This window comes from Hemiscyllium ocellatum, chromosome 4, assembly GCF_020745735.1.
Source record: "Hemiscyllium ocellatum isolate sHemOce1 chromosome 4, sHemOce1.pat.X.cur, whole genome shotgun sequence".
NCBI lineage: Eukaryota > Metazoa > Chordata > Chondrichthyes > Orectolobiformes > Hemiscylliidae > Hemiscyllium > Hemiscyllium ocellatum.
In genome coordinates, this window is record NC_083404.1 from 106,092,998 (window position 1) to 106,105,882 (window position 12,885).

General features: G+C 39.9%; 1 protein-coding gene across 2 annotated transcripts in view; it reads right to left on the reverse strand.

Annotated features, from left to right (window-relative positions):
- nbeal2 (neurobeachin-like 2) overlaps window positions 1-12,885 on the reverse strand; it is a 246,023-nt gene that overhangs the window by 205,525 nt on the left and 27,613 nt on the right. The gene's annotated exons all lie outside the window — the stretch shown is intronic.

The window sequence follows — 12,885 nt, forward strand, 5'->3', positions numbered from 1 at the left end:
CATCACACACTGAACTCCGAACAGATCAACAGACAGGCCAGGAAGTGGCAAGTCAGAGACGAGCCAACGACTCGCTTCCTCTCTCACTCTTCTTGCTAAACCCAACCTTGTTGAATCAACAAGCCTCTTTAAAAAGAAGGCGTGGCAAAGCTTTAGTGCACCCTTTCTTCTATTATTTCCTTCATTCTCTTTCAATCTATTTTTTTTAAAAAAGTTTTTCTCTCAGCTTTCTGAAGCATTCACTGTATTCTTCACAAGTTGGAAAGACACAGCCTGGCATGATATTTTACTGCAGGGAACATCATACTCATCCCAGTTTTGCCCACCCTCACCCATGGATACTGAGCCAAGTTCTCATACTTCAATCATCACCTTAGTTCAGATTGGGTAATTGTGCTCAATTATCAGCATTACCACAATCTATCCCACTGCATCACACTGTCGTCACAGTCTGCAGGATCTACAGCAGGCTTGTCCAATGGGAGATTTGGTGGCCATAATGCTCAAGGGTTCTATTCAACTTGCGATCCATATTCCAAATCAGCTGAGGACATGGGGAAGATTCTGCAAGCAGTTGCTCATCAAATTAGAGGTCATTTCTCTCCCACCTTTGTGCACGAGTCTGCAGGAGCTTCAGGAGGCTGCAATGGAATGATACCTGCTGGTTGGGCGAATCATGAGGCTGGGAGTTGGCAACTGAGTCGATGTGTGGATTGATGGTCCAGTTGCTGAGTGTGTAGTGACTGAGTTGTTTGGACTAATAGATCCCAAGCTGAGCAGCAGGATGGGGCAGGAAGACCACAAAACTAACTCCTTCTCCTGCAGGCACCAGTCCCTGAAGATCTGCACTCAATACTGGAGCAAGTCATCAAAACTGATGTAGCATGGTTGAGAGTCTGAGGTGGCTGTGAATACAGGTTGAGGAACTTAAGGAAATGTCTGCTGACACCAACCATCCAATAAGAAATTTCAACTTCATACGCTCCTGACTTTTTGTTTGAAAACAAAAGCACGTGCAATATAAAACCGATTTTTAAAACAAACAAATCTACTTTATTTCCATTTTTCCCTGCATCTTTATATTTTCTCATTAGCTTGCATTTATAAGGATTTGTTACAATTTTACCTTTGTTTAATTCAACTTATTTTGGAGATTTTGCTGTTAATATGCAGGATCCTTGGTGGCAGTAAACATTGCCAGAGTTTATTTGGAAGGAGATGGTGAGGGAGAATTGACGGCCAGTGAATTCAATTAGAAAATTAACCAGTTTTGGATGAAACAGTGCCACAGCAGTAAAAGGGTATGCATTAAAGTTTCAATCCTCCTTAGATTTGGAATGGTACCTGAGAACTGGCGAGTTAAAACATAACAGACTAGGTTGTTTAACCCCTCAAACCCATTCTACCATTTAATTAGATCATGTGTGATTTGTGATTTAACTCTGGAGAACCTCCTTCGCCCTTTTTCTTTATTATCTTTGGATAAAAAAAATCTTTCAGTATGAAATTTACAATTAATCTAGTATCTGTTTCTGCTTACAGAACAGCATTCCAAATTTCTATCAGCCTGAATTTTATTGTCGAAAGATTCTGGCTCTAATTAGATGGTGTTCCAAGTCTAGATTCCCCAACCAGCAAACACTGATTTATCTTAATTTCTCCTATCAGTGTTTGTATGTTGAAAATATCAATCATACCACCCCATATTCTTTCAGCTTTAAGAATATATAATCCAGTTGGTTAAAATATCTTCATATTTTGACCCCTGGAATCCAGGAATAATTCTGGTAAATCTACACTGCACTCTCTCCAATGCTATCATATCTTTCCTAAAGTGTGGGCTAATCCAAGCTCTGAATAGCTCATGTATGCCTTCTGCATCCAGGATTCAAAGGCTGTCATTCTATTCAGTGATAATTCTCTGCATCTTTTCATGAGATTATAATGTACTCAAATCCTCTAGCCTTTCCTGATTTCTATTGTTTCCACTGTTAAACCATTTCTATAATTTACCACAATTTATCATTTTGCCCAATCACCTAAGCTACTAATATCTCTTTGTAATGTTATATTCCATACACCATACTTAAACTACTGCCTATCTTTGGGACATTGACAAAGTGTTCATGTGTGATTTCCTATGCCAACATTCAAGTCATTAAGAAATAGTGATGAATTGCAGTTTCAACTTCATAGAAACTCATTTTAAATCATGTTTGCACTGCTGTGTTGTTCAGACAGTGGTGTGAGCTGTTTGTAAATTGAATACATCCTATCGTGTCAGCCAAAGTATGAGGAACATGTATGAGGATTGCCTTCAGCTTTTCAAAGGCTGCCTGGCATTCTGCTGACCATACTACACTTGCTGGTTTCCTTAACATATTTGTTCAAAGTACACCTATTGTGCTGAAATCACACTCAAATTTCAAGTAAAGCACACACATTCCTCAAAATCTCAAAACCACTATGATTTAGGAACCACACTATCATTAAACTTCAACTGCTGTGAATAACTACAATGAAGTGATTTTCCAGCATTTATTGAATCTCTGTTTAGACCTTAGCTGTTTTGTTTTTCTGTTTTACTCTTTGTTTTTCTGGGCTCAACTGATATGTCCACATCATGCCTAACTAACAAAATATATTCAGGTGCGTCTCTGCAAGTTACCTTATACTTCCGAAATGGTCCTTCAAAAATCTTCTATTGTCCTTTCTTTCAATAAGAACAGTGTTTTACTCTGCCTGTATTTTTATGCAGCCAATTGAATTGTAGGAGATTCACTTTGTGAATGGTCTACCTCTCCTTCCACCTAACTTTCATTGCCTCAGTCATCTTCTACTGCTCCCACCACCTGTCATACATGTTCCTCCTTATCCTCCTCCCTGCGATGTCACCTTCTCAATGTGTGTATGTGACAAAACCAATTTTTTTCCCTATAATCAAGAGTGTTCATCAGATAAGTCACCCTGCAGACTTTCCTGACCACCTTGGATGAATCACTGAATTTTGCTTTTAGAGGTTCACCTTGAAAACAGAACAAGACCAATAATTTATCTCCTACCCGAAACATTCTAGTCATTGAATATCTATCTGTCCATTCTTTCACATTTGCTTATGAAACTTGAAAATGTTTTTCTGCTATCTTTTATGCTTTCAAGTCTTTCAAGAAACATGAATATATAACCCAATATTGGTGAATAGTTCTTAAAAGAATTAATTTTAAATGACCTCTATTCTTATGACAATTAATCAATTTAAATGGACTGAAGCCAATAGATTAACTTGGGAACTCTGATAGCAAAATAAGGAATTTAATCACTTGTCCTAATCTCATGGGCATTTGTAATGGTATGCCTTAATCATGGCTTTGAGTGTCTGATGGTACTTTTCCAAAGCTCTCAATGTTTGCAGATGATATACAGTTTGCTTCAACTATCTCATACTCAAAACGTTAATCATCTCCCGGAAACCATTAGACAAAGTTAGACTCCTGATCAAATCATATCTTAACTGGTAATCCATAATGAACCAAATTGACTTTTCCAGTGCTACCTTAGCTGTAATTAGGGGATATGTTCTGGGAATCAGGTTGTCAGATTCATCTTTGTGAAGACATACCGATGTCTTGCTTTGTGTTTGGTAACAGTCCTATATAATCTACTAGCACTTGGCTGAATTGGTCTTCAAAAATTGGTGTGGATAGCAAAGGTACTGATTTAATGAGATGTTGAGATTTTTCTATTACTTGACATGCATGACATGTTTTATAGATCTACACTTCAACTTTATGAAGTCTTAATCACATAAAATACCAGTTTATTAATGCCTCGAATTGGCACATACCTACATGTTCGGCTGTAGCAATTTTACATGCTCCTTGCAACATCTCCTTATGATATCCGATCGTACCACTATTTGATGAACAACAGCCCATTCTTTGTCTCTAAGCCCTCATCAGATCGGTGTCTCTAATATAATAGCATATCAAAACTTCTTCAGCACTGGCCTCATTGTGAGTTGTCTGTGCTAACTTAGCTGTGATAACTTATTTAATTATGGATCTGCATCCTGAGCTTCATTTAATGAAGACATAACAAATGCTTTTTATGATTAAGGATAATTCAAATAGGAGTTTGATCCGCTCTAACTTCTATTTGTGGTCTTTCTGCTATAATGCACATTTCGTCAACACGAATTGGCTATACCACGATTGACTAATTGTGGATGTTCTTTGGATAATGCAAATTTTCTGAACAGGTGTAGTAATTTTCTATTAGCAATCTACAGCAGCACAGTTTTCTACAGCATGAGGTTGCAGAGGAACACAATGTCATGTTATAGCACAACAACCTGTACTGTGACTTCTAGTGATGGACTTTGCTTAGCCATTGCACTTGTTGCCAAAACACTATGGGAAAAAAACCTGGAAACTACTCTTGCAACTGTTTCTTTCTCTTTAGCTTCAATTGTACTTTCCATAATTATAGACAAAGTTATAACTTCCACTCAGCTAAATCTTGCCCCAGGAAGACATCAACTCCGTCCTCAGGTAATTTCTTAACGACCCTGACTACCACTGGTCCAGATAACAATTCATATTCCAATTGCGTTTTCTACAATGGAACCAGGATATAGTAAATGGTTTGGGTGGAAACTAACACTTCAGATTTTATTGAACTCTCTGGAGGAGAAATAAAACACGTCTCCATCCAGAGTGTTTGAGTAGCCTCTGTACCTCTTACTGTAGTAATGACCTTTCATGCTTCATTTGAAGGAAATAGTGCCACCTTCCCTTTAGACAAAATTCTTCATATCTCTCATCTACCCTATGTATTCCTTCTGCACTCAGCTGCATTTATATCAAACACCTCAGTTAGAGTTGAAGTGATAATTTGATCCAAAACATTTTCCGTCTAAGCTTTCTTGCAACTCGTGCTTACGAGCTCCAATAAATCAAGTTAATTTCCCTCACATGGTGAATGTTTACCACATTACAATAGAACCTTTTCATTCTGTGGAAATCAGTGAAAACTACTTCTGCATTGCTTCACCAAACTCTGCCATGTCAGGCACACTGAGATGGGTTGAATTTTGCATTAACCTGATAGGATTAAAACCTCAACCCTATCTCCCAACAACAATACTGATCAACTGTCAATCATTTATGAGACAGTTAGAATTTTTCAAATATTGACATCCGTTCATTAGGAGGTTTTGTCTTAAACATTATGTCACTCGTGATATTAATAACCTCAATTACACTCAGTGTATCCTGGATCCGAGATATATGAACGGCAAGTGCTAAGCAACCATACTACCTTGTATCTTCTTTCTTAGTTCAGATCAAGGGTTATACCCAAGATCTTCCTAGTCCTGAGGTGCAGTATCTCAATAGATCAGTGCCTTCATACACTGAAATCAAAAGAGCTTATATACATTTAACTTAAAGTTTAAAAAAAAGTTAAAAGAATGGAAAGTCTGTGAGAAAAATGGTAGCATTACAATCAGCAAGGCTGCAGAGTCTGACAGCATACACAGTGCTTAGCGCAGCTCACAGCGTATAGCAAATCTCGCAGCGCATACACAGACCCTTCCAAAGAGTGATCCATCTGTTTAACTTCCCTACTCTGCTTCATAACGCTGCAAACTTTCCTTTTCAGGTCCAGATCCAATTCCCCATTGAAAATTACACCTGAATGTGCTCACCTGGCAGTGCATTCTACACCATCACTTGAAGTTAGATCTGCTTGTTCAGCACCACTCCAACGTCTGACATGTCTATACCAGCACTTGTTCTACTCATCTCATTATTTCACCAAATATATTAGTGACTTTATTCAAAAGTTAAAGATCATATAACAAAGGGAATAGCCCTGGAGGAAAGTAGTTCCACAGGTTGGACAAAAGAACAAAGTACGAGTAGTTTCAATTATGACACAGCAATGATGCAGAATGGAGCAACCAGTGTGTAGGAGGCTTGAGAGAAGCAAGGTTCAGTTATAATACTAAGCAGCATAGGTTTGCATTAAAAACAAGTACAAAAACAACCTTTACTGTGTGTGATAAGATCTCTCCGAGATCATTATCATTATCAACAACATGTCAACAATCCTGGGTCAGAGCCAGAACCATTCACTGCTCTGCAATTTGCACATTTATTCTAGTCTGCATTGAATTTTCAAAACCCCTGTCAGAGATGATATTAATATTTCCAAGTCACAAAGCAAAATTAACATGATTCAAGGACAGGAATGGGTTGCAATCTCAGGCGGCAGCGTTTAAACAAGTGTACAAATCACAGCATGTCTTTTGCTGACCAAGCAATGCCCCTGAAGTTTAATGTTTCATGAAAAAATTCACTTCAAGACAAATATTTTTGTGGAATATGTAACCTTGTTTATAATTCTAATGTTATGCTTGTACATATGTAAGATATGTGAAGATGGGGAGGCAGTGATATTAGTGGTAATGTTACTGGCTGGCAATCCAGGAACTCAATGTTCTGGATATGGTTTGAATCTCATCATACAGAAGGTACAATTTAAGTTCAAGAAAATCAGGAATTTTTTCAAAAGTGGTAGCTTCATGGCAACCATGTAACTACTGTTGATTGTTGTAAAAACCCAGCTATTTCATTAATGCCCTTTACAGAAGGAAATCTGTCATCCTACCTGGTCTGGCCTTCATGTGACTCCAGACCCACAGCAACGTCATCGACTCTTAAACTGGCCTCTTAACTCCCACATCCCACAAAACAAAGATAGATTTAACAAGTGCTAACATTTATCAACATTAAATGAAATGAAAAGCTTGGTTAAAGTGATCAGCTTGAGAAAGAATCTTGAAGGTGGAGGGTCAATAAAAAACGTCTAGTAAGTCAATCTCTCTAAAAGGCCAGAATCAATCAAATGGAGCATTCACAAGGAGCTAGAGGATCAGCAATCTGACAGGTGAAGCAAGGCTGCATAGGGATTTAAAGCTAAGAATGAAAAACTCAAAACATAATTTATTGAGAAACAAGGAGCCTATTAAATGACAGCAAGATGGAAAAATAGCACTAATGTTTAACTGAGATATGGACAAGTCTAATCGCAAAAACTATTCTTACAATCATCAAAACACACATGCTGGTCAATGTGATCATATCACTCCAGCTTGTTAAGAGATCGAGAGAACACAATCCAATTTAAGGTGATACAGATTTGCTCCTTGAGAAAGAAGGTGATGCCAACACTTCGTCGAGAGTTGGTTTGATGATTAAATAATTAGGCACAAAATGAGAATAAATAATCCATCAGACATGGTGCAGTATGAATTATAATTGCACGTAGAGTTAGAAAAATTAGATTACTTACAGTATGGAAACAGGCCCCTTCGGCCCAACAAGTTCACACCGAACCACTGAAGCGCTACCCACCCATTCCCCTACATTTACCCCTTTACCTAACACTACAGGCAATTTAGCATGGCCAATTCACCTGACCTGCACATCTTTGGACTGTGGGAGGAAACCGGAGCACCCGGAGGAAACGCACGCAGACACAGGGAGAATGTGCAAACTTCACACGGTCAGTTGCCTGAGTCGGGAATCGAACCCGGGTCTCTAGCTCTGTGAGGCAGCAGTGCTAACCACTGTGCCACCCACAATTGACAATCTCTGTTACTTTATTTCATTATCAAGCATAATAATTACTCCCTCTGGACATGAAATGTAGATATTTGGTCCATGACCACTCAGCATTGGATTCGAATCCAAAAGTGCACCCTGAGTAGTTGACCCATTAGTATCTGGGACTTATGGGAAAATTGGAAAATAGCCAAGCAACAACTTGATGTCACTATGTAACTCTCAATCATAGTCATTCATAGTCCCAAATTCCTCTGGACATTTAAAAGTGATTTGCAAACTTGATAAATGTGACGCATGAAAAAACTGTTACACAATCAATAGTTGAAACAATACACACAGGCACAGGGAGAACGAAAACAGAAAATGGCAAAGTCACAATGCTCATTTCGAAAGACATAGATTTCAGAAAGATTCAGACATGATGGGCCAAATGGCTTTCTGCACTATAACAATTCTGTGACTTTTTTTGGTAGCTGCTGAGTCATGAATAGGAAGCAGAGATGGCCTCAAGATTGAATCGAGTAACCGTGGTGGTCTAATACTGGAGTCCATGAAGTATCATGACATCAGGTGAAACATGGGCAAGGGAACAAAATATTGACTGCTATCCAATATCATCCCCGGAACTGCTGAATCAATATTCCTCTGTTCCACTAAGAAGCCATTGACAGTCACCAAGAGTAACTTGGTGGCACTATTACTCAACAGTTTTGCTGAATACTGAAGGACAGAACTACCAGACTGTGTTTCAGTAACATCTAATTCATCTAATGTAATCATGTGCACCACATCACTGTTGTGGATCATCTGTCAATGTCGAGACAGGCAACAGTGAATGTCACAGAGCATACAGGGCAAAAAGGTTCTTATTCATTCTTAAAGCTCTGTTAAATTAGGAACAGAACTGACATCAGGACTCCCGAGCTAAGGAATGTAAAACAACATAAATCTTGCATCTGATTGCTATCCAGTGGTCCATGCTAAGTATTCTCCATAAATTAATATTAGAATGCATGGTTGCAACACATCCTGTTGTCAGTCTTGACAATGCTTGAGCTAGTGCCAAGAGTATGCATTGAAACGAGACACTAATGGGAGCTTTGAAAATGTATCCGAGTGCGAATCAGTACCCAGGACAGAAGGTGAGAAAAATAACAGACCAAGTCCTGTGTGAAATGGGAGTGAGTAGAGATTGGTTGGGAACTTGCCGTGCCTTAGAAATTGCAGGCAGTACTCGTCAGACCCAATATCTTGCAATCATTTGATATTCTAAAACACTTCACAGGTGTACAATCAGACAACAAACTATTTCAGAGCCAAAAGAGATGTTGGAAGAGCCGACTTAAAAGTTTGGTTAAAGAAAGGGTTTAAGGAAAATGTTATTGAAGCAGAGAGAGGTAAAGAGACAGCATAGTTAGGAAGGTAATTACAGAGCTTGAAACCTAATGATCTATGTCATGGCAGTTAGAAATGTTCAAGGCCCACAGCACTTACCCAGAAATCAGGGCAAGATTGGACCGTGAAAAAGCACTGGAAATTAAAAATAGGTCAAATCATAGGAAATGTTTATTGGTTGGTAAGAGGTTGCCATTAGGGATTGACGACAAATTGCCGTAAATTAGAGACGTGTATGCTTTTTAAACAAGTAGCTGCAGTTGGCTTTAATGGAGAAAGTTAGAGCCAACATCAGGTCATAAAAGTAAGGTCTGCAAAGATTTAAGACTAGGATTTTGAATTGCAGTGGGAGTATTTGGAGTGAAGAACCCTAGCCTAATTAGTATTCTTTACAAGGAATAACTAACAAGTTTAATCTAAAGGAAAGTCATGGCAGAAGTGCTTGCACCTGTGGCATTCTCTTAGAGCACTATGTGGGAAACTTTGGACACTGACAGCATTCCTGGTGAACGTGTGAGCAGGATGTGACCCCCAGCTGCAGCTCCTAGCTTACCGCTTTCAGAGCAGGAGCAGTGGATAAACTCACTGCAGAGCTTGTGTGACGTGATTGTCATGGACAACACATTCAACAAGGTGGTCACACTGCAACTAAATACTCAACAGCTGAAAGGGGATCAGTGACCACCAGGCAGAGCAGCAGAAAGCAGGTAGTGCAGGAGTTCCCAGTGGATATTCCCCTGTTCGATATATTGATTTTTCATGAAATGAAAGTACACAGGAAGGTACAGCAAACAATAAGGAAGGCAAATGATACATTGGCCTTCATTGCATGTGTTTGAGTTCAGAAATAGGGATTTCTAACTGCAGCCATACAGTGTCTTGGTGAGGCCACACCTGAAATATCGCATGAAGTTTTGGCCTCCCAACTTAAGAAAGGATTTACTTGCCATTGAGTGACTGCAGGGGAGATTCACTAGCAGGACTGTCTTAAAAGGAAAGATGGTCTCAACTGAGACGGATTACAAATGAGTTTAGAAGAATGAGAGGTATCTGACCCAAATGCATAAACCTCTAACAGGCTAGACAGACTAGTTGCAGGGAGGACACTTTCCTTGGTTAGCGTGTCTTGACCTAGAGACACAGTTCCAGAATATTAGGTAGACCACTCAGGACTGAGATGAGAAAACATTTCTTCACTTAAAGTGCAGCAAAACTGTGGAAGGCATTGCACTGAATATATTTATCCACAGAGATGGATAAAAAATTAACGATATTAAAAGGCATTAAAAGGGTACAGGGAGAAAGCAGAATAATGATATTGAAATAGAGGATCAGCCCATGATTCGATAAAATAGTGGAGCAGGCTCAAAGAGCTGAATGGCTTACTGCTGTTCCTCATTTCTGTTAAGGTGATGACGGAGTGGATGTGTGCGGCAGGGCAGATCTGTGTTCTCAAAATGCTGTGCAGCTTGAGATGATACAGAGAATGATGTAATTAAACATGAAGACAGAATGTTAATTTGAGATACTGGTGCATTCAAAACCAAAGCAGGTCATATGCAGTACAGAGGGAAATGAGAAATGCAACAAGTTAAGGAACAGGCGGCATTCTGGAAAAGTTAAAGTTTCTGAAGGATGAAGGATTGTTCAGTATTTTCGTCCCCCTTTTTTCTTTCACTACGGATGTGGCTAACAGCATCGAAATGATAAGACCAGTTGCAAGAAGAAGCAGTAATTAAAGTGTTTAGTCATTCTCTTGCTGCAAAAGCAAAACATGCAGTAACCCTTTCAGAGTCAAAATGAATTCAAAAATCATCTGCAGTACACTCTGTTTTGGACAAGAATGCCAAAACGAATACCCTCTTGAGTTCACATGACCCGGGGTGTGCTAATGTTTGAGTGAGTAAGGGGTTGACAGTGGTGATGGCGTAAAGGGTGGGAAAGTTCAGGAGGAAATACAAAAGTTTAGGAAATTAAGTTTCAACTACATATGCTGCCTTGATCAGATTCTAATCTTAGTTTTGGAAACAATTGCTTAGGAAGGGTATTGGCCTGGCGCCTGGTGCGTTGCAGAATTACCCAAATGGCATGGGGAAAGGAGGCTACTGCTTCATGAAGGAGAATTGGCTAGATGTTTTTTGGCACTGGAAATCAGGAGCTGGGGGCTGCCAGTTTAAATGGAGGGTGAGGCGGTGAGTTGAAGGTAGGTGTGGAGCAAGGCGGAGGTGGGGGTGGGCAACAGTATCTGCAAAGGAGTGATACAGTAAAGCATGGACAGAAAGAGGGTCATGGATGAGTGGGTTTATTCACAGTCTGCAGCTCTCTGGCTTCAAGGAAGGGGAACAAATGATCCAAGCACACTCAGCATACTCATCTCATACACCAAGGGCTGGGAGGCAGAAAATGGGTAAGTGCAGGCTCATTTAGAAGGCTTAGTTGGGAAGCTGGAAAGTACAAAATGTGTTTATAGGAATGGGGATTTGGATGTTTGGGACCTTCCTAACAGAGAGATATAAGCTGGAAACTATCTGACTGAGGAGCATTCTCAGTCATCTTGCATTGCGCTGGAACTGAAAAGTGTGCCGGGGAAGAAAATGGTTGTGACTGGATAAGTGATTGAACCTGTGAAGGAGGAGGACTACAAGACCCCCACCATATCAGAGCACAAAGAGAAAGAAATTACTCTATGCACTGTGCACAACCTATGGGGTCCCTCAACCCTGGCCATCCTAACGCAATGTCCCCATTTGCTATGTACATCCCTGCCCCAGACATGACTAACTCATTCACGTCAACACTTCTGGACACAGAGGCCAGAAAACGAATAGAGATGTTGCAGGCTAAGGGCCAATGATTTCAGTAGGAACCATTATTCTCTTGGCACTTTGTTCCTTTTGCTTCCAAATGGCACAACAGGCTCTAACCACAGACATCAATCCATGATACATTCTGTGTGGTGATTTGGAGCTAATCAGAGAGACAAACCAGATGTCAAGTTAAAGCAATGCCATTTTGTCAACAAATGCCTAATAATGTGTAGCACATTATTACCAAACTGCCCTTTCTTCTTTCTCTCCCTTCCATGACATCTGAGTACACAGTCATTCCCCAGCTCAGGTAGAGGCTGCCTGTGAGAAAGGGATAACTGGAGAGCTCACCAGGTTCCCTATAGCTCAGTCACGATCCTGAGGACAATTGGGTGATGCGCTGGTGTGCAGGTAGTGCACTTCTCCAGCAAATGTCCTTGGACTGTGGAGGGCAACACTGGAATGCCAGCGTTTGTCCAGGTTTTCAATGACCTTTCAAAGAATGGCATGGATATGAGGGATGCTGGTATTTGCTCCGAAGTGATGTGTTGTTCTGGGAAAGGCTCATGGTGAGATGGGCTGGAATTGTACACTACCACCATCACAGGGCAGGATAAGTGATTAATGAGGTCAGTTTTCTTAGGATGCAGTGAGAAAACTTGTTCGGTCTCACGGCAAAATATCCCCTGAGAAACTCAATATAACTTGAACTTAGCTACCAAAAGGAAGATTCAGCCCACAAACTCAGAATAAGGGTTGGCCAAACAAGACTGAGATAAGGGTCTTCACTCAGAAGAATGTAAAATTATGGAATTCTCTACACAATGAGCTGAAGAGGTTTATTCACTGAGTATATTCAAAACAAAGATCAATGTACTTTTGAATGACAGTGAAATCAAGGAATACCAATATCGGGCAAATAATTGAGGTAAAAACGGAAGTTCAGCCATAATCTAATCAAACTGGCGTGCAGACGTTTAGGGCCCTAGTTCTGCTTTGATTTCTTAATTCATTACGTACTTTCTATTTTTGGGAATAAGATTGCTAAAGAA